Genomic DNA, 23,123 nt, shown 5'->3' on the forward strand with positions numbered 1-23,123 from the left:
GACAGGTGTTGATTTCCCTTGCTGAATTAGGATAGAGGAAATGACCTATCTTTTAAGCAATTGCTACAAATAAAATCTTATTGCTAAGGCCATATCGTAAGACATCGAACCATGGCAACGTAAGATCCTAAGAACTCCTGAACAACTGTTTCCTCTGCATTTTGTTTATAAAATTGGACCAAGTCTCCAGTGCGTAGAGATACAAGGCAATATACAGTGGATTTATACAAACATTTCCTAATGTACATAGAAGCTATATAAGATTTCATTATCTTAACTTCAGTATATTTCATAGATTTCATAAATATGTGAATCCATAACCTCAAGGCCTTTCTCCCTAGATATCTAGAACATAAGACAGTACAACACAGGAACAGGCCCTTAGACCCATAAGTGTACACTGGTCATGGTGTCCAAATTAAACTAAAACTTTGCTGTCAAAAAAGCTTGTCCCAATATGTTATCGTCTCAATCTTCTTATGGTAAATTAAAAACAAGTTAAGCACTAGCTTTCCACGCGAGGACAAAAGGGACATATCTGTCTTACGTAAATGTAGAACAGTACGTGAAAAAGCAAACTAATTCAAGACAACATTGCTCACTCAACTGTTGTTCAATAAGAAGGGAAAATGAGTTGTCATCAAATTGGAAACAAATTTTTCAGATCCCTATAATATTTAGTCACAGTTAAAGAAAGAATAGTCAGTGATGTTGCACTTGTCAAATGAGATGCTCAATTAGCTGATAAGGAGGGATGGTAATTCAATTAAAATTAGACTATTTATTATTTCACTGCAGGTGCAGGAGATTCAGTAACCTTATGATATGTTCAGTTGGGGAATGCCTCACGAAACAAAACATTTTTTGCCAGTGAGTTATTCAACACGATCGCCTATATATATTTTCATTGACAAATAAAGTATAGTGCATCAAAATTAATATTTAAAATTTTGCCAGATTATTAATTTTGTGGAACATTTTGATATAAAGACAGATGATTGGCATGACTTTGTTGGAGAGAACTCCTAATTGACTGACTTCATTGAAGTTTTTAATGAGATGTTAAAAAATATTGATGAAGGAAATGCATTTAATGTAGCTGTCATGAACCTCTGTAAGGCCTTTTTCAAGGTCCATTGGGTCTGGGTCAAAAGTTAAGAACCCATGGGATCCATTGGAAAGGTGACAAATTGGATCCACAATTGCCATATGCAATACCACAGTAGTTGATTGTATAAAAAGGAGATTGAATACTTGGCTGAATTGTGCACCAACAACAGCCTCGCACTCAATGTCACCAAAACCAAGGAGCTGATTGTTGACAAGGAGGGAAAACCCAGAGGTGTACAATCTTGTGATCAATCAGAGATCTGAGGTGGGGAGGGTGAGCAAATTTAAGTTCTTGAGAGCCATTATCTCGGAGGATCTTTTCTGGACCCAACACATTAATAGCACTGTAAAGAAAGTGCATCAGTGCTTCTACTTTCTCAGGAGTTTGCAGAGGTTCAGTATGACATCTGAAACCCTGGCAAATTTCTACTGACGTGTGGTGGAAAGAGTGCTGACGAGCTGCATAATGGTCTGGTATGGGAACACCAATACCCCTGAGTGAAAAGCCCTGCAAAGGATAGTAGATGCAGTCCAGGGTATCACAGGCAAAACACTCCCCATCATTGAGAACATCTACGGGAACGCTGCCATCGGAGAGCAGCAGCAATCATCAAGGATCCACATTACCCAACACAGACTCTGTTCTCACTGCTGCCATGAGTAAAAAGGTATAGGTTCCACAAGACTCGCACCAACAGGTTCAGGAACAGCTGCTACCCCTCCACAATCAGACTCCTCAACAACAAACTCAATCATTTAAGGATTTACTTTTGCATTTTTATTGATCTTTTTCTCTCTGTATTGCACACTCAGTTTATTTATATTTCTTTATTTGTTTACAAGTGTACGTTGAGTAAAGTGTTTTTGTACTACCAAAGACTGGGAGATCGCTTTGTTGAGCACCTCGCCTCTGTTCCGCCGCAATAGCGTGGATGTCCCAATGGCCACCCATTTCAATTATCCATCCCATTCCCTTGCCGACATGCTCGTCCATGGTCTTGTGCACTTCCAGAATGAGATCACTTCTAAATTGGAGGAACAACACCTCATCTTCTGACTGGGTGACTTCCAACTAGATGACATTGTTATTAACTTCTCTGGCTTTTGTTAACCCACCCCACCCCCCGACCCCCTTGCTTCCCCTGTCGCCTCTCTTTTCCTTGTCTCCTTTTCACACAGATATGATAATTTTTACCTAGTCTCTTATCATATCCAATTAACACCTTTTGTTGTTCTGGATTCCTCCCCCATTGTTTGAATTCTGAGACTTTCCGATATATCTTACTTCTGCCTTTTCTGATTTTTTGTTGAAGAAGGGGTCAGGCCTGAAACATTGGCAATATACCTTTGTCTCCGATAGATGCTGAATAAACCAGCTGAGTTCTTGCAGTATTTCAGTGTTTTTACTACAGGTAATTCTGCCTCGACACTGTTAGAAAACGAATCTTAGGGTTGTGTGTGATGCCATGTATGTACTGTGATAATAAATCTGAAATCTGAATATTGTAATTAGGCAAAGAATTGTATTTGTGATTTGAAGCCATTGACCACTGGTGTACCACAGAAGTTAATCCTGGGATCCTCATTTTAATATGCATTAAGTCAAGTCAATTAAAATCAGGTTCATTGTTATCTCCACAAGTACAACCCAACAAAACAGCATTCTCTGGTCCTTTGTGCAAAACACAGACACGTGACCAGACATTCTCTTTGGCTTTGCTTCGCGGACAAAGATTTATGGAGGGGTATGTCCACGTCTGCTGCAGGCTTGTTGGTGACTGATAAGTCCGATGCGGGACAGGCAGGCACTGTTGCAGTGGTTGCAAGGGAAAATTGGTTGGTTGCGGTTGGGTGTTGGGATTTTCCTCCTTTGTCTTTTGTCAGTGAGGTGGGCTCTGCAGTCTTCTTCAAAGGAGGTTGCTGCCCGCCGAACTGTGAGGCGCCAAGATGCATGGTTGGAGGCGATATCAGCCCACTGGCGGTGGTCAATGTGGCAGGAACCAAGAGATAACACACATACATATGCAGGATGAATATTCATATATACAAATAAATAAATATTGTTTTGTAAAAATGAGAATCTCAGATAGTATGACCATTTCCTTGATCATTCAACAGTCTCATTGACTGTGGGAAGAAGCCATTCCTCAGCCTGGTGGCCCTGGCTCTGATAATCTTTTTATCTTTTTCCTGACTGGAGCTCTTGAAAGATGCTGTGAGCATGGTGGAAGGGGTCCTCAATGATTTTGTGAGCCCTCTTCACACTACGATCCTAGTAGATCATATCGAAGTGGGGGAGGAGATCCTCTCGGCCACTCCCACGGTCCTGCGGTTTGAACTCTGATCCATTTCTCTGGAATAACAGATTTGGATATTTAATGATTGGATATTGAATGTAGTAGGCATGATTAGTAAATTTGAATATTACATATAAAACAGATAGCGAGGAAGATATTCATGGGTGATCATTTGGAAAAGCAATTGCAGATGGAATTTAATCCTGCTAAGTGTGAGGTGATGCATCAAAGCATCAAAGAATCTTGTAGCCTTTTATTCCTTGTGTTCTGTGAGTACCTGCCTCCACCACCTACATATATAATTTCAGTTCTTTAAAGGGGCAGGACAGAGAGTGAAAAAGGCATAATCCTTCATTAGCCAGGGCATTGATTTTTCAGAGCAGGGAGTTTTATAAAGCTGTGATTAGGTCACAGTTGGAGGACTGTGTGCTGTTCCAGTTGCCACACTGTAGGCACATTGTGATTTACTACCACGCTGGCTGGATGGTGAGACTGGATAGGCTGAGTTTATTGGTGCAAAGAAGGTTGAGGGAGGACCTGAAAGAGGTGTAAAAAGTTATGAGGGTCAGAACAGAATAGCTAGAGGAGGATATTTTTCATCGTAGCAGAGGTATTCACAACTAGATGGCATAGATTCAGGGTAAGATATCAAAAATTTAAAGGGGATTTGAGAAAGAGTTTTGATATTTGCAGGGTTTTAGGAATCTGGAAACCATTGCATGTGCAGGTGGTGGAATGGAAGAAGGCCCAGAGCATGAGTCATGGTCTGGAGGACAGTTTAGAATGTTGGGATTTCAAAAAGGAAGAACATCCTGAAGGCAGCCAGAAGGATCCGGACCAAGCCAGTTGTTCCTCTCTCTGCAAGCATCACAAGACAACTTCAAATTTTGTGCTCTCTCTCTCTCTCTCAAAGATCTTTTGGCTTCAGTTTACCAAACAAACTGAATTTTGTTTATGATCTTTGCTTCGGTTGAGATTGAAGTTTTGTGAGTCTTGTGTGTTTTGTATTTGTTTTGTGTCTAAGTTTTTCTGTGGGCTGGTTGGAAATATAACTTAGACGTTAATTACGTATGTTATATTTAGGCTGTGGAATTTATTACACTGTTGTAGAAATTTGCATAATAACCAGTGGGCATTGTTATAAAAGCGGCGATTTTGAATTAAAGATTCAAGGTGAATTTTTTGTTAATAAAATAATTGTTCATCTTTACCCCTGTGTGATTTGCCTTCTTTGTGGTTGCTAGTTTGATCTTGTAACATAATTTGGGGAGTTCATCTGGGATCAAACCAATTTGGAAGCTTTAGGGGCGATTGACTTGTGCTTAGTTATTAGTCATCTGAGTTTGACTCAACCTCCAGCTTGAAATTAAAAATAAACGGTGAGTGTATACATCACCAGCAGAAAAACTTGCAACTATGAATATTGACCAGTTCATCGCTAACCCTTCAGTGGTTAATTTAAAAATGGCTAAAAAGTCAGAACTGATAGTTATAGTTGGCAAGTTAAAACTTCTTACAGTAAGACCTGGGATGAAAAAAAAGGAAATTGCCCAAAAGATTGTTAAACACTATGCAGGAAAGGGGGTATTTGAAGAAGCTGCATTAGAACAGTTTCATAAGGAGAAAACTTCAGAGGCAGTAAGTTGGCTTTGAGAAAACTAGAGTTAGAGGAAAAAAGAGAGGCAGAAAGGAAAGCCGAATGAGAAGCAGTAAGGCAGGCAGAAATGGAGGAGAGAGAGAAAGAACGAAAGCATGAGCTAGAACTAGCTAAATTAAAGCTGACCCTAACGCAAGGAGAGGGAGAAGCCCAAAACCCATGTGCTGGTCTGGAGGAGAGGTTTCTAGTCAGTAGAGAAGTGAGGTTAGTTCCTCCATTTGAGGAAGCAGTTTTTTCAGCATTTTGAGAAAGTAGCTGTAAATTTAAAATGGTCACCAGACCAGTGGTCACTCCTGCTACAAAGTGCTCTTAAAGGGAAAGCCCAACAGGTGTCTCACTGTACCACAAGCAGCTGATTACGAATTTGAAAAACAGGCTATATTCCAATCTTATGAACTTGTCCCAGAGGCTTATAGACAAAAGTTCAGGTGTTTAATAAAAGCAGCAACCTAATCTTATCTGGATTTTGCTTATAGGAATATTGTGCGTTTCGATCGGTGGTGTGCCGCAATGAAAGTAGAAAATAACTTTGATTTATTGAGGGAAATTGTTCTGATTGAGGAGATTAAAATTTGTGTTCCTGACGATATTCAAATGTACTTGGCAGAGAAAAATATAAAACTTGGCAAGAATTGGCTAAATTCGCAGAGGAATATGCTTTAACCCACAAGCCTAAGTGGACACCAGGGAAAACCTTTCAAAGGAATACTGCTGATAATCCAAGTAGAGTAAAAAGAAAATCTAGGAGTGAGGTTAAAGGAAGGGAGGAAGAGAAATGGGTGAAGGAAAAATTTTCAAGTGTTATTTGCCACTATTGTAAGAAGGCAGGGCACATAATAGCAAATTGTCCTGTACTGAAAAGGAAGAAAGAGAAAGGGGTGGTACCAACTGCCTGTGTTCAGAGTGAGAAAATTATGGATATTTTTAAACCATTCATGACTGAAGGTTTCATTTCTGTTAAAGAAGGATCCAATCAAGTGCCAGTTAAAATCCTGCGGGATACTGGAGCAGCCCCATCACTTGTATTAAGCAACGTTTTGAATTTTGGTGAGGAGTCTGATACTGGAGATGTGAAGTGGTGGTGGTGAAGCAGAGCCTATACTTTTACATAGAATAGTGATGAAATCAGACTTAGTTATTGACCCAGTTATGATAGGGATAAGATCAAGTCTTCCGGTGGATGAAGTTTCTCTTTTGTTAGGAAATGATTTAGCAGAGGGTAAAGTCATACCTGCGATAAAACTCACAAGTAAGCCATTGGTTTATGAGTCCGAAAAGGATTTGGAAATCTACCCTGCATGTCTAGAAAAAAGGTAGAGGTAGAGAAAGTCTGTGATGATCCTGTAGTGGAGGCAAGCATTGAGAACAAACCTAAGGATGCAGCTTTGCTGTTGTCAAGAGAAGAATTAATAGCCAGACAAAAGCATGATCCTGATCTTGCTGGGATAAGAGATAAGATTCTGTCTAACCAGGAAATTGAAACTGTGCCAGTAGGTTACTTTGTTCAAGATGGAATATTGATGAGAAAGTGGAGACCACAAGTGATACCTGCCAGTGAAAACTGGGCGGTAATAAGGCAAGTTGTAATTCCCAACACTTACAGTAATGAAATATTAAAGTTGGCTCATAGTACACCTTTAGGAGGTCAACTTGTAGTGAAGAACACAGTAGAAAAAATAAGGAAATATTTTTATTGGCCAAAATTAAGAAAGGATGATGTGAACTTTTGTAGAACCTGTCACACTTGCCAACTGGTAGGCAAGCCTAATCAAGGACCACCAGTGGCACCTTTACAACCCATCCCTGCTTTTGGGGAGCTCTTCTCAAAAGTGATATTTGATTGTGTTGGCTCATTGCCAAAAACCAAAGTGGGAACTGAATATTTGTTAATACTTATGTGCACAGCTTCAAGGTTTCCAGAGGCTATTCCCCTGAGAAACATTAAAGCAAAGACAATTGTGAAGACTATGCTAAAATATTTCACACTGTTTGGCCTACCAAGGGAAATTCAATCGGACCAAGGGAGTAATTTTATGTCTGGAATATTTCAACAGGTGGTGTATTAATTGGGAGCCCATCACATTGTGTCATCTGCCTATCATCCTGAAAGTCAAGGGGCCTTGGAAAGGTTCCATTTAACTGTGAAAAATATGATGAGGGCTTATTGCGTGGAAAATAATAAGGATTGGGATGAATGAATCCATTTGTTATTGTTTGCTGTTAGAGAGGCAACTTAGGAGTCTCTTGGCTTTAGTCCATTTGAGTTGGTGTTTGGTCATGAAGTCAGGGGTCCATTACTATTGTTGAAGGAACAGTGAAGGAACATAATGATATACAATCAAATCTGTTGGATTATGTTTTCAAATTTAAAAACAGATTACACCAGGTTTGCGAGAAGGCAAGGAAAAATTTAAAAACTGCTCAGGGAAAAATGAAAATTTGGTATAATCAAAAAGCAAAAAATTAGGGACATTGAACCTGGTGACAAAGTATTGGTTTTGTTTACAATGCAGTCAAACCCTTTGAGAGCTCAATTTTCAAGACCATATAAGGTGAAATCAAAAATTAACCAGGTCACCTATGTCATTAAGATACCTGATCGTCGAACAGAGACACAGGTCTGTCACGTGAACATGCTTAAACCTTATTTTGAGAAAATGACTGAGGAGGAGGCTAGGATTCCAACTAAGGTGCTAATTATAGAGAAAAGTAAGGAGGAGATAAGTTTCGTGGAAGGTCATGGAGCACAGAAAGTGATAAGCCCCAGGCTGGAAAATTCCATAGTTTGGCAAAACTTCGACACCAAGTTAATACATTTGACTAAATCAGAAAGGGAAGAAATAAAGTAATTACTTATGAAATTTAATGATATATTCCCAGATGTTCGAAGAACTACTGTGGCTTGTCATGATGTGGAGGTCGGTGATGCTAAGCCTATTAAGCAGCATCCTTACCGAGTTAATCAGGAAAAGAGCAGATTGTTGGATCAAGAGGTGGATTATATGCTCAAAAATGACATCATCTGAAAATCAAGTTCAAATTGGAGTTCACCCTGTGTTTTGGTGCCTAAGCCAGATAGCTCAATTAGGTTTTGTACAGATTATCGAAAGGTAAACATGGTGACAAAGACTGATGCGTTCCCTATTCCCAGAATAGATGATTGTATAGATAAAGTCGGGAAGGCTAAGTTTCTTACAAAGATTAACCTCTTAAAAGGATACTAGTGTGTTCCTTTGGCAGAGAAACGCAGGGAGATTTCTGCATTTGTTACACCTTCGGGATTGTATGAGTATAATGTTATGCCTTTCAGGATAAAAATGTACCTGACACATTTCAGAGAATGATTAATGCAGTAATTCAGGGTTTAGAGCACACAGGAGCCTCTATTGATGATTTAGTAATTAGTACGAATACATGGGAAGAACACATTCTTGAATTACAGCAGTTATTTCAGAGACTGGTGGAAGCACACCTCATAGTGAATTTGCACAAGAGTGAGTTTGGACATGCAACTCTAATTTATCTGGGTTATGTGATAGGATAGGGACAGGTGGCACCGCTTGGAGCAAAATTATTGTCTATCACTGTGTTCCCTATCCCCAGTAATAAGAAAGCTCTTCAGAGATTTCTAGGTATGATTGGCTACTATCATAGATTTTGTAAAAACTTTGCAGAAATTGCACTCCCATAAATAAAACTACTTGGAAAGAAAGAAAAAATTATCTGGTCAAATGCATGCAAGGAAGCGTTTCTGAAGTTAAAGGCCATTTTATGCCATCAACCTGTACTTGTGTCCCCTAACTTTGAAAAGCCATCTGTTTAGCTGTGGACGCCAGTGACAAAGTGGTTGGTGCTGTACTGTTACAGAAGAAGGATGGTGATGGAGTAGAACATCCTATTTCGTACTTCTCGAAAAAGTTTAATGACCACCAACAAAATTATTCAATCATTGAGAGGGAGTTATTAGCACTTGTTTTAGCTTTGCAACATTTTGATGTGTATATTTGTACTGCTTAAAAACTGTAAATAATATATACTGATCATAATCCATTAGTTTTTCTGTCTAAAATGAAAAATAAGAACAGACGGTTATTGAATTGGAGCTTACTATTACAAGAGTATGATTTAATTATTACACACATAAAGGGGATGCATAATGTAATAGTAGACTGTCAAGATGTTAATCTGGGTAGATATGAATCTAATCACATACTTATTGTAAAATATGGAGTGTTTATTTTATTTTATTTTATTTTATTTTATTTTATTTATGTAATACTTCCATTAATTGTTAAATTAATTTTAGCAGGGGAGGTGTTACGGAGTTCTGTGTTGTGTGGTTTTATATTAAAAAGTGACAGTTTTCCTTAGAGAGCCAAGGTGGATGCTGAGAGAGTGGGAGACAGACTGAGTATGTGCAGAAAATTATCTAAAAATTTCTGGACTTGGATAATAAGTGGTGCTGTGGAGTGGAAGGAGGCCCAGAGCATGAGTCATGGTCTGGAGGACAGTTTAGAATGCTGGGATTTCAAAAAGGATGAACAGAAGGATCTGGTCCAAGCCAATTGTTCTTCTCTCTGCAAGCAACACAAGACAACTTCGAATTTTGTGCTCTCTCTCTCTCTCTCTCTCTCTCTCTCTCTCTCTCTCAAAGATCTTTTGGCTTCAGTTTACCAAACAAACTGAATTTTGTTTATGATCTTTGCTTCGGTTGAGATCGAAGTTTTGTGAGTCTTGTGTGTTTTGTGTTTGTTTTGTGTTTAAGTTTTTCTGTGGGCTGGTTGGAAGTGTATCTTAGACTTTGATTACGTATGTTATATTTAGGCTGTGGAATTGATTAGTTTTACACTGTTATAGAAATTTGCACAGTAACTAGTGGGCAAATTTGAAGGTAAAATTTGAAGTTTGAAGGTAAAATTTTTTAAAAATAAAGTAAGCGATATGTCTTCTCTGTGGTTGCTGGTTTGATCTTGTAACACTACCCATAATCCACCATGCAGCTGAAACTGCTAAACCAGTGCTAGTGCAGGGGAATTGAGAAGGGGGCCATTCCTCTGGCACTAGTACAGTGGTGGGGGGTGGTAGGAGAGAGACACAGCAGTGCAACTTGGGTGGGTGGGGGGAAAGATGGCAGTGCAAATCAGGCAGGCAAGGGGGAGAGATGGCAGCGTGACTTAGGTGGGAAAGGGGGAGAGATGGCAATGTAACTCGGGCAGATGGGCAAGAAGGGGAATGATGGCAGTGTGACTTGGGTGGGTGAGAGGGGAGAGAAAGCAGCATGACTTGGGTGAGCAGGGGAGAGACAGCAGTGTGACTTGGGTGGACAGGCAAGGGGGGAGACATGGCAGCGCAACTCAGGCAGGTAGGTAGGGGTAGAGATGGCAGCATGACTTGGGCAGGCAAGGAGGAGAGTCGGCAGTGCAACTTGGGCGAATGAGGGGGAAAGATGGCAGCATGACTCAGGCAGGTGAGGGGGAGAGACGGCAGCACGACTCAGATGGGCGGGGGGGGGCGAGATGGCAGTGCAACTTGGGTGGGTGAGGGGGAGAGATGGCAGCATGACCCAGGTGGGCTTAAATGGACCGCCATTTTAAAATTATTCCAAAATCCAGAAGATTGCAAACAACGGCAGGTGTCCAGTCCCAACAGGCCATAAAGGTATCATGTAGGAATTTTGGGAAGCATTAAGTTACATTTTATTGAATATAGCATGTTTAATCGCATAATGATGTTAAAAAATGGCATTAGCTCAACTAACCAAAAATTGTTTTGTTGCTGATTTTCATTTGTACTCAGCATCTGATGCCTCTCATGACAGTGTCCAACAATAGTCGCCCAGCATTAACAGTTTCCACTTGCCTTATTACCACTTTTCTTTAGCCACAATGTCCTGATGAAACTTTTCACCGTGTTTGTTACTGACTGTACCAAGATCAGCAGGAAAGACGTCCAAGTGTGAATGTGGAAAATGAATGTTCAATGACGTGGCACTTCATGGTTTTGTCTGTGTAAAGGCATGGATTGTCTGTGCTAATTGGCTCAGGCTGGCCCGCCGTCTGATGACACTCTCACCTGGACTCCTCCCCTGGGAACCAGGCCATAAAGGTCGCGCCTCCTCTCCCTTCCCTGCACCTGGACTTCCCTAATTTGGATCCGGGCCAGCCTGTCGTCTGTACAATTAAGCCAGTGCCCAACAGTTTTTTGTACAAAAATTTTAATGTCTCCAGTAATGGAGCAGTGGCTGCGTCCCAGTTGGCTAGAGGTGGATCCCCAAGTCCCGGGTGCATCAGAAATCTTCGAGCAGTGGGTCAATTGCTTCAACAACTTCCTGGAGCCCGCTACCAGAGTGGTCGATTCAGATGAGAAGAGGCTGGAAGTCCTACAGGCAAGAGTTGGCCAGAGGGCTTTCCAGGCCGACAGAAGCTGCACGGCCTGCACAGAGGTGATGGCTGAGCTACGGGTGCAATACAAGCCCAAGATCAACAAGGTCTACTCCTGTTACCTCCTGGCATCCAGTAACGAGCAGCCTGGTGAGTCAGTAGAAGTGTTCGTCCGAGCCCTGATCACAATTGGAAGAGACCGTTTGGGAAACCCCATGGCCCCTGTACCAGGGGCCCAGTGCGTGGAAGACCTGGTCTGGGATGCTTGCGTGTCGGGGTTGAGGTCAGACTATATCCGACAATGTCTCCTCGAGGAGGATCAACTCCCACTGAAGTGGGCAATCCAACTGGCCAGAACCTTAGACTTGGCCCAGTCCCACACGGAGTCGATTGCAGGTAGAAGTGGGCCTACCCAGTATGCGCCTCCACGGGGGCCGTCATCCTGGGAGTCAGCGTTGGGGACGGCTGACCTAACTGCGGCTGCAGTAGCACTGGAATCTTCGAGCTGGAACTTCTGTGGGCATGCAAGACGTCTGCGACATCTCTGTCCCGTGAAAGGAGCTACCTACTCGGGCTGCGGGAAAAGGGCCACATCCAATGTGTTTGTAGGTCCAGAGCCCCATCTCAGAGCAGTGCGGGTGTGTATGGCTGAGGAGCTTCCAGTGCTGACTGCATGTGCGGCAAGGCAAATGCCATTTTAGCTGGCCCTGCTGCCATCCTCTGCGCAGCGGCAACCCTTACCAGCGACATCACTTCTGCCCCTGGTGACATCACTTTTGTCTTCTTCTCCTGCATTTGCAGCATGGTCAACATGGAGGCCTCCCTCTTGGGCATCAGACCTCCCCACCGACAAAGAAGATGACACACCAATCCTGGCATTGATCACCTTGGATCAAGCCAGTCCTCACCCGATCACGAACTCCATGATGCAGATTGAGGTGAATGGAAACAAAACAAACTGCCTTTTCGATGGTGGCAGTACTCAAAGTTTTATCCACCCCAAGATGGCCCATAGACTCTCGATACCCATCTGGCTGATGACCGGGTCCGTGTTGATGGCGGTGAAAGACCAGTGGACTGGTATCCAGGAGTACTGTGTGGCATCTCTGTGTGGCTGGGGAGGGGAAGTGTTATAATGATTTCTTGTTGTTGGTTGTGCCCCAGCTCTGTGCGCCGATCCTCCTGGGCCTCGACTTTCAGAGTCAGTTCAGGAAAGTGACGATGGCGTTCGGGGCGGCCCCAACCTCGGCTCACTGTTTACAACCTGCAGCTTACAACCCCCCCCCCCCCCCCCCAATTGAGCACCCAGCCTCTGGCACTGTCTTGCAGCCTCACCACCCTGTGGGTGGCCCCTTTGTCACTATTCGCGAACCTCACCCTGGACTATAAACCTGAGCCGTCACCAAGAGTAGGCACTACAGCACGGAGGATATGGTGTTCATCTGGGCCGAGGTTCAGCGACTCTTGGTGGAGGGGATCATAGCCCCAAGCTCCAGTCCCTGAAGGGCGCAGGTCCTCATAGTCAGAAGGGCAGGCAAGCCCCGGATGGTGATTGATTATTGCCAAACCATCAACCGCTTCACCCAGTTGGATCCGTACCCTCTACCCCGGATTGCTGACTTGGTCAATAAGGTTGCACAATACAGAGTCTTCTCGACCATTAACCTCAAGTCGGCCTATTATCAACTCCCCCTTCGCCCGATCAATCGGCTCTACACGGGTTTTGAGAATGATGGCAGAATTTCTCACTTCCTGCGGGTGCCTTTCGGCGTTACTAATGGGTCTCTGCTTTCCAGAGGGTCATGGATCGGATGGTGGAGGAGCACAAGCTGACAGCGACATTCCCTTATCTCGACAATGTCACCATCTGCGGCCACGACTAGAAGGACCACGACGCGATCCTTGCAAAGTTCTTACATATGGCAAAGTCTCTCAACTTGACGTACAATAAGGACAAGTGTGTGTTCAACATAGACCGTCTGGCTCTTCTCGGTTGTGTTGTGGCACGTGGTGTCATTGCCCCGGACTCCAACCACATGCAACCCCTTTTGGAGCTCCCAGTCCCAAACACCCTAAAGGTGATGAAAAGGTGCTTGGGGCTGTTTTCTTATTATGTACAATGGGTGCCCAATTACGCCAATAAGGCCCATCCCCTGATTAAGTCCACAACTTTCCTGTTATCAGTGGAAGCCCAAGCTGCATTCTTCCAGATCCAAGGAAACATCGCAAAGGCCACGATACATGTCGTGGACGAGTCCATCCTGTTTCAGGTGGAGAGTGATGCCTCCGATTTCACACTGGCTGCCACTCATAACCAGGCAGGCAGGCCCAGTAGCATTTTTCTCCCGCCCCCTGCACGGTCCTTAAGTATGCCACTCCTCGGTCAAGAAAGAGGCTCAAGCGATTGTTGAGGCGGTGAGCCATTGGCGACATTACCTTGCTGGTAAACATTTTACCTTGCTGACCGACCAGAGGGCCGTGTCCTTCATGTTTAATACTAAATAGTGGGGTAAAATCAAGAATGACAAGATTCTTAGGTGGAGGATCGAGCTCTCCACCTATAATTATGACATCTTGAACCAGGCAGGTAAACTAAACGATCCCCCAGATGCCCTATCCTGGGGGACGTGTGCCAGTGCGCATCTTGACCGTCTCCAGACCCTCCACGACAGTCTGTGCCATCCTGGAGTTACAAGGTGATACCACTTCATCAAGACTCGGAACCTTCCATACTTCGTTGAGGATGTCCGGACCACGACTAGACGCTGCTAGATCTGTGCTGAATGTAAGCCGCAGTTCTACTGGCCTGAGAAGGCACATCTCATCAAGGCCACACGCCCTTTTGAACGGATCAGTGTCAATTTCAAGGGCCCCCTACCCACTATAAATAGGAATGCCTACTTCCTGATGGTGGTGGACAAGTTCTGCAGGTTCTCCTTTGCTATACCCTGTCCAGATATGTCCTCGGCAACAGTAATCAAGGTGCTGAGCAGTATCTTCACCCTGTTCGGGTACCCTGAGTACATCCACAGTGATCAGGGATTCTCGTTCATGAGTGAGAAACTGTGACAGTATTTCTTGGCCAGAGGCAGAACTACCAGCAGGACCATCAGCTTTAACCCCAGGGGTAATGGCCAGGTGGAAAGGGAGAACACCATTGTCTGGAAGGCGGTGCTCCTGGCCCTTAGGTCCAAAAACATGCCAATGTCTCGCTGGCAGGACTTTTTGCCCGAAGCGCTTCACGCCATCCGATCACTCCTGTGCACCGCGACTAACATCACCCTGCATAAACATTTATTTGCTTTCCCTAGGAGATTGGTGAATGGTGCCTCCATTCCTCCTTGGTTGGCAACCCCAGAGTCAGTCCTGCTATGGAGACACATGAGAGGCCATAAGATAGATCCACTGGTGGAAGCGATACACCTCACACATGCCAACCCCCAATACACATTTGTGAGCTACCCTGATGGCCATGAGAACACTGTTCCTATCCGAGACCTGGTGAGGGCTGGGGTGAGACCCTGAAACTGCCCTGCCTGCCACAGCCCATCTGCAATACTGAAGGCTGAGCCACCCGGCTCTCCTCTCCAGGAGTCGGTCCTCCAGTAGACGTCAAATCCCCCTTCCTCTCGGGAACCCTCAAGCATCACCCCGACCCAGACTGTCCCCTCCCCTGCCCCCCCCCCCCCCGGTCCGCTTCCCCTCCTAAACATCAGAGCTTGGACACGCCTGCCCTCCGGTGGTCCCACAGAAGGAGGAAGTCGCCGGTGAGGCTAAACCTCTAGCAAAAAATAAAATTTTTTCTTCTCTCTCCCCTCTCGTTGTGTAAAAGGTGTGGGGGGGGGGTGGGCGGTGTGTTTCTGTTTAAAAAGAGGGGGTGAATGTAATGGTATGGATTGTGTGTGTTAATTGGCTCGGGCTGGCCCACCCTCTGATGGCACTCTCACCTGGACTCCTCTCCTGGGACCCTGGCCACAAAGGTTGGGCCACTTCTCCCTTCCCTGCACTTCCCTAGTTTGAATCCGGGCCACCTCAAGTCTTCTGTGTGATAAAGCCGATTGTTCCCCTCAGTGCTTTGTCCTTGTAACTATTGGGGCAACTGATATTGCTCAACAGTAAGCTTGAAGTAGACTTAAAATATGACAGGAACTCACAAAAAATGGGTTGTATCTGGAAAATGATTTTCATGATCAGTAGCCCAAATCCATAAAATACAGCCAGAAGTGTTCAGGAAGCAAACTCTTCATTGTCCAGTGTTATGTCATCACATAAGCCATTAAAAATAATGGACCCCAACAGGGAAATAGAATTGGTGCAAATAGATTTATGTGGATCAGTATGGGCACAGTGGGCAGAATGACCTGATGTTCTACATGATTTAATAAATCCCAGTGTTATCTCAGTATTTGATGACCATTAAAAAGCAAAAAAAAAAATCCAATAAATGCCGACTCAGAAATATTAAGCAAACAATAAAAAGTAAGAAATAGGACTTTGCTGGATTTCAAAAGAAACACAAAATAATTATGGTCTCTGCAGCATTTTCCTCTTGCTCTCTCAAACAGAACAGAATAATGCTGATTTTGCATCACATTCGAGTGACGCTGATTTCCTGCAGGCCGCTTTTCATGGCTCAATGAATAAATATATGTTCTTCCCAACAACTTTCAACAATCCTGGTTAATAGACAAGCAACTTGATCTTTCCAGTGATCTTTTGATTCCTTGTAATTATATTTTTTTCAAAGGTAACCATTTTAATTTGTTGCAGAGATACATCTGCAGAGTCAGTACAAGAAAGAGAGAGAGAAAGGAAATAGGAAATGTGAATCACTGGGATCTGGAAAGGCTAATGGAGAGTGAGTAATAGAGTGTGAGAAACATAAAGGTCGAGAAAAAATTGTGAGATAATAGGAAAACACAAGAAAATGAGAGGTTCCTGTATGTCATCACTTAAGGTTGTAAAGGATATTAAACTCATAGTGATTATGTCAGTTTCATTTTCTAGAGTTTAAAAAAAAATTCAGAAATATAAAATCACACAGCACTAGACATGTGCTATTAGTAGATTCTGAGACCTTTACTTTCTTTTGTATTTCAATAGTTCCATCTGGGCAATTATACAGGCCCATTCCAAGTTTTCAAGTTTATATTGCTCTAATGTGTTTAACTTTGTAGAACTTTGTTCAATCAACTGCAGAGTCTGCCCTGAGATACGTGCCTCTTCTGTAAACACGTGGATTAAATCTGTGTCAAAACTTCTAGCGTAGTGGGTGTATAGGGGGATTTTGCAGGGTGGTATATAGTGTTTAAGATGGTAGTAACATGTTCCATAGTGATGGTCTATATTCCATCTCACACATTGCTCCTGCTACTAAGATCATCAAAGATCTCTATTGCATTTGGATTTCTGAAACGCTACTTTATACTCTATTGTTTCCAAATGTGCTTTCATCTGGACATGGTGTATACATTTAACAACAGATGCATTCTTCTATATCAAAGCATCACATTTCCTTTAAAGTGGGAAAACATATTTTTTGTTCTGCTGGGATGATCAGAGGAGTGATCTTCAACATTTGTTCATAAATATTTACAGACACCAAAGAGGCAAGTTTAATTTCATGACCTAACATTTTATTTTTGATGGATTAAGAGGGAAGTTAACACTGGCATTTAATAATAAACTATTGAAATTTTAAACTCTTTAAAGAGTAACCATTTCATAATACACTGCATTATTAATAAAGTGGTATAGCACATTGAACAGGTTGCTATAAAACAACAAGAATGCGAAATAACAAGCAACTGTTATTTAAAACTTTAAAACATAGAACATAGAAGATTACAGGTCTGTCTGCATCTACCAAATAGAATGTACAGAGGATGTTCTTTCCCTTATGGCAGCCATTGATCTTAGCTCTCCCTAGCTGCTTGATCATGGGTCCAGCATAGGCTGTTAAAGTGACATTTGCAATTTCCAATGCACTGCCTTTTAATACCCTTTTATGATGTTCTCTGGGAACATCTAGCGGTAGAATCTGAGTGGAAGGATGTTGCTTTGTGATCCAATATCCAGCTTCACCTTTAGCTTAAATATTGTAGGCTTGTTCTGGATTGTCCTCTGTATTTGGATCTTTGTGTGCAACTCATTTCCTTCTTTCATCTCATCCGACATCTCGTGAAGGTGTATGGATTCTATGTCCAGTATCTGTGTTCTTTCCTTTTAGGTGGTGGATCTTCTTGTCTCTTCTTCACTGGTATTACTGTTTTCTTCACTCTAGACTTATACATGTTCACCCAGTGGTTTGCTTTACCACAGGATCTACATTCAGAACTGTATGCGGGGCATTTGTTTCGGTTATCAAAAGAGTGTTGTCTGCTGCACTTCCTGCAGGCCTTGGCGATTTGCACTTTTCTGATTGTGTTCTTTATGGCATCAACCCTTCCTTCTCTTTGCTGTGGGTGGGTCTGCATAGATAGGGATTTCATTTGGATCATTGTGATTTCAAAGGGTTTGGCTGTGTCCATAACTTCAGCCAGCTTTAGGCTATCCATCCCTATAAGACTCTTGCACTTCGTGATGGGCATTCCCCCATATTAGTTGATCAACTAATCCTTCCCCTACATCCTTAAATCTGTATTTTGCAGCAACAGTTTTTAGTCTAGTGAGGAAGTTATCAATAGTTACATCAGTCTCTTACAATAAGCTTTGAAATTCATAGCGTCTAATTCTAAGATTAGACCTGGGTTCAAGGTGAGAAGCAAACTTTGCAAATATCTGCTCTAGATCATTTTTCTCCACCTCTGTAAACTCCCAGCTATTAAATAAGTCAAGGCCTCGCTTCCCTGCCCAGAGAAGTATAGAACTGACCTTCTCTGCTGTTGCATTTTTAAAATAGCTCTAGAATGTTAAACAGCACTTTTGCTGAAACTTTTCAAATGATTCAACAATGTCTTCAGCCTCCCCGTCCATCACTGGATGAACTGCTGTTGCTCCAGCCATTCTTTCCAGTAATGTTTTTCTCTTCTTCCCCCTTCATATTTCAGTGACTTACAATCAATTGTATGGCTTTATTCTTGTTCTCTTATACCACTGCCATCATGTTATGTCTCTGTGTTACTGGGAGGCTTCTTAAATAACTTAGAGATGCAAGATTCAAATAACAAAAGAGATTTTTACTTCCACCATCTCATGAAACTGTTCGCACACTCACACACACACACACACACACACACACATACACACACACACACACACACACACACATACACACACACACACACACACACACACACACACACACACACACACACACAAAGTGGTGCACTACAGTTACTACAGTGTATTCTTATGCAGTTACAAAATAGTTCACATTATCCTGACTATATAACACTATCCAAGCATCTTTTGAATATCCCAGCCTTCACCACCACTTTGAAGAAGGGCTCAGGCCCTAAATGTTGGTAATATATCTTTACCTCCTATGGATGCTCCAAGACCGGCTGAGTTCCTCCTGCATTTCTGTGTTTTTACTACAATCACAGTGCCTTCAGACTTCTGTGTTTTATTCCACCATTGCCCTGGCATACATTATTTACTTATCATGCATTAATTGGAGTTACATTGTGTGATAGTACAGATTCTATCACCAATGTGTATATGTACAGATGGTAGTGTAGGATGACTGTGATTGGCTGAGAGTGTAGCCACACCTACTGGCAGGTCTTAAAGGATTGCTCCCAGCCAGACTAGGTCATTCTGGACTGGTTGACCTACATGTGATTATGCTCCAGTCTTTTAGTTAATAAAATTGTAGAGTGCGTTGAAAGAACCAAAGACTTGTTGATCCAAACCAAGGCTTTTATTAACTAAAAGACTGGAGCATATCACATGTAGGTCGACCAGTCCAGAATGCTGTGCAGGGCCTCTATGACTGAGGAGGCAGTCATGTCCGAGCAGGGCACAGCAAATGGGAAGCGGGAGTACTCGTTGATGGCTGTAAGGATGTAGGTATTATGGTTGGTTGACGGTAGGGGCCCCTTGAAGTCTACGCTGAGACGTTCAAAGGGGCGGGTAGCTTTGATGATGTGGGTGTTCTCCAGATGGAAGAAGTGGGGCTTGCACTCAGTGCACACCGGGCAGGCTCAGGTCATGGAGTGAATCTCCTTGACCGTGTAGGGCAGGTTGCGAGCCTTGACAAAGTGTGTGTACCTCGTGACCCCTGAATGACAGAGCTCCTCGTGGAGTCTCTGCAGCCTGTCCAGTTGTATGTTGGCGCAAGTCCCCCTAGAGAGCACATCTGGCGGGTCATTGAGTTTACCAGGTCGATACAGTATGTCATAATTAAAGGTGGAGAGCTCGATTCTCTACCTGGTAATTTTGTCATTCTTGATCCTACTTCGCTGGGTATTGCTAAACATGAAGGAGACCACGCATTGGTTGGTCAGCAGTGTAAAGTGCCTGCCAGTGAGGTAGTGTCTCCAACAACGTATTGCTTTGTCTATGGCTGTTGGAGAATTGACCGAAGCAGTGGCCAGCGACACGACTCCAGTGACCCCAATACCAGCACCACGGCGGTCACGCCGGATGGTCAGGCCCCCTAACCTCCACCGGACTCTTTTTTTTTTACAGCCCTCCATCTACCCCAGGGTCAGTTCTCAAAGAAGGGGTGAATGTGATAGTACAGATTCCATAACCAATGTGTATATGTACAGATTGTAGTGTAGGATGACTGTGATTGGCTGAGAGTGTAGCCACACCTACTGGCAGGTCTTAAAGGATTGCTCCTAGCCAGACCGGGTAATTCTGGACTGGTCGACCTACTTGTGATATGCTCCAGTCTTTTAGTTAATAAAAGCCTTGGTTTGGATCAACGTCTTTGGTTCTTTCGATGCGCTCTACACATTGTTATGTAGGTAAACTGTGATGCCCTAGCATAACAATCTGTTGGGTAACCAGATGTGTCTATACACCAGTCCTTACTCATAACGGAGTCCTGGAGCCATCGTAATAGGAACTGCCGCTTCAGCTCATCCCATTTGCTTCCCTTCTTGCATATCTGTCCAAATATCTTTTGATTGTGCCCATTTCAATCACTTCTTCTGGCAGCTTGTTCCAGATATATACAAAAGTTGCCCCTAGGTTCCCTCTTAAATCTCTCTCCTCTTGAACCTATTGTGGTGAAATGTATTTGCATAGATGTATGGACTGGCCAGTCTGAACCTCCCTGACCTTCCCTAACCCCTCCTGTCACATTTGTGGCCCGAAATGTGAAGTTAATAAAACATTAAACACAAGTTTTATCAGATAAACTTCTCAGTGGCTTTATTTTCCCGTTTCCTTTGTTCTCCTGCTTGTGTTCTTATCTCTCTCTCATACCACGTGACTTCCGGTACATCTCATACATATTCATTATCATGACATCCCTCCTTTAATCAGAAATAAACTTTACCGGGGGCGTGGCAAGATGGCGTAGGGAGCGGACGTGCCTTCCCGGTCTTCCCCAGGCAGTTATATAAATACCCGTTTTAAGAATATTTCCTTTCTGTTAAAAGTCTTTGTTTTGTTTATCAATTGTTTTTAGTTTAAAATGGCAACAAAGATTAAGGAAAATAGAGTTCAAATACAGAACAAAACTACACTCTCCGACTTTGGAAGAAACTCGGCCTACTTGCCCAGACAGAACCACGGAGTCAAGACTGGAATTTTCTTAAGAACGGAGCTCATTAATTGGACTGTCGGATAAGCTGGCCTTGGACACCCCTCTGAAAGATGGTGATGAATATTGATTTGAAAAGTTTTATGAAGATAAATTGCAGTAATTGGCATTGGTTGCCTGTGAGTTTTAAAAATCCAGATAACATTAAAGTTTATTAGTGATTTTTTTTGGATGGAATATCGAGGATGAACTTATTATCTATAAATACAGAACAAAATTACATTCTTTGACTTTGGAAGAAATTTGACCTATTTGCCCAGACAGAGCCGGAGTTGGTGCTGGAATTTTCTCAAGAACAGAACTTATTAAAGTTGATTTCGGACTCCTTTTTGAAAGATGGCGACGAATGTTGATTTGAAATATTTGAAATATTTTCTGAAGATAAACATATATATGGAACTCCTTGACCTGCAATAAGGTTTATCAGTGATTTTTTTTTGGATGGAATATTAGAAGAGTGAATTTATTATCTGTGAGTATCCATACATTGCAAACAGATTTTAATAGTTTTGAAAAGGTTTTTTTTTAAACTAAACAACAAGATCAGTTTAATATTGAGAAAATTGGAAAAAACGGAAACTTTATTAAATTTGGAAACTCAGTAGAAAGAAACTATGAACAAGATTGATGATTAATAAAATTAAAGTTGAAGGAGCAATGTCCAAGAAGAGTTAAAAATTTTAAATAAGTTTTTCTTGAAAATAAACAATAATTTCAACTTAACATTGAGAAGATTGACAAAGTGGAAAATTTGATATTAAATTGGGAAATATAGAAGAAAGAACTTATGAATAACATTGATGCTTTAGAAGATCAAGACCGAAGGAATTATGTTCAAGAAAATTTTAAAAGATTTGAAAAAACTTTTTTTGAAAGTAAGCTACAAATTCAACTTGAGACTGAGAAGAATGGAAGATTCGGTGTTGAACTGGGATGTTCAGAGGTGTTTTAATTCAGTGGATGAAATTCAGGAAGACTTGAAAAAAAATAAAAAAAAAAGCTTTTATTGATTGTAAACAATGTTTAACTCAGTGTTGGGAGGGTGGAAAGGGTGCAAAATTTAATATTAAGTTTGGATTTTCAAAAAAAAGTGTTTACGAATAAGATTGGTTAAATTGATGGGCCGGGGTTTTATGGATATAAGAAATGATGATTTTTCGGTTTATACGTGTATTTTGTCTGCCTGGGGGGGGGGGAGGGGGTGGTACTTCTGCTCCCGAAAGTCATATGTTACTTGTGGTTTATACCACACCCATTTGGGTTTTTGGGAATTAACCACCACAAGGTGGTTTCCTAAGGGGTTAGGGGAGGTGGGGGGGGGGGGGTGAAAATTTGAAAATTATTTAGTATCTATTATGTAATATTATACTAAGTCAATTTGAAATGAAAGTATGGAGATACTATAAATAAATTTCGAAAAAAATAAAAATAAATAAACTTTACCTTCACTTACCAATATCCCTCGGAAACATACAAACATCGTAACTAATGGTAATACTATAACTCAACTACATAAAATTTATTTCCTACAGCACTCACACATGCACTTTATGATATAAGATTAAATACTGTCCCAAAGTTCTTATTAAAACTATGGCTCAAAGTCTTCGTATTGTTTGGGCACTTTCTGGTTTCGTTTCGGCCTGCCTGCGATATTGTCGTCGCTTCTCGGTTGTTCACTCTCAGCGTCGGAAATACTGCTCGCCACGGCTTCAAGTGTTTCTGGCGCTCTAGTCACTTCATCAGGAGTGCTGGTAACTGCCTCTGGAACATCATCAGGTCTCTCAGTTTCAGCATCTCGTATTGGCCTTTCAACCTCTTCGCTCGATGGATCTCTGGACTGGTACCTTTTTACACCTGATACATTTCTCTTATACAGGACTCCAGTCGGAGACTTGACTGTCACCATACTGCCACTTCTGGATACGACAGTATAGGGTTGATGGTAATAAGGTGTG

General features: G+C 42.3%; 1 long non-coding RNA gene across 1 annotated transcript in view; it reads right to left on the reverse strand.

Annotated features, from left to right (window-relative positions):
• Positions 1 to 2,254: 2,254 nt before the first annotated feature.
• LOC138751785 (uncharacterized) overlaps positions 2,255 to 23,123 on the reverse strand; it is a 57,777-nt gene continuing 36,908 nt past the window's right edge. The window contains exon 6 of the long non-coding RNA XR_011350180.1: positions 2,255 to 3,463. This is a non-coding gene — a long non-coding RNA (uncharacterized lncRNA). The remainder of the gene's footprint in view (positions 3,464 to 23,123) is intronic.

This window comes from Narcine bancroftii, chromosome 1 (assembly GCF_036971445.1).
Source record: "Narcine bancroftii isolate sNarBan1 chromosome 1, sNarBan1.hap1, whole genome shotgun sequence".
NCBI lineage: Eukaryota > Metazoa > Chordata > Chondrichthyes > Torpediniformes > Narcinidae > Narcine > Narcine bancroftii.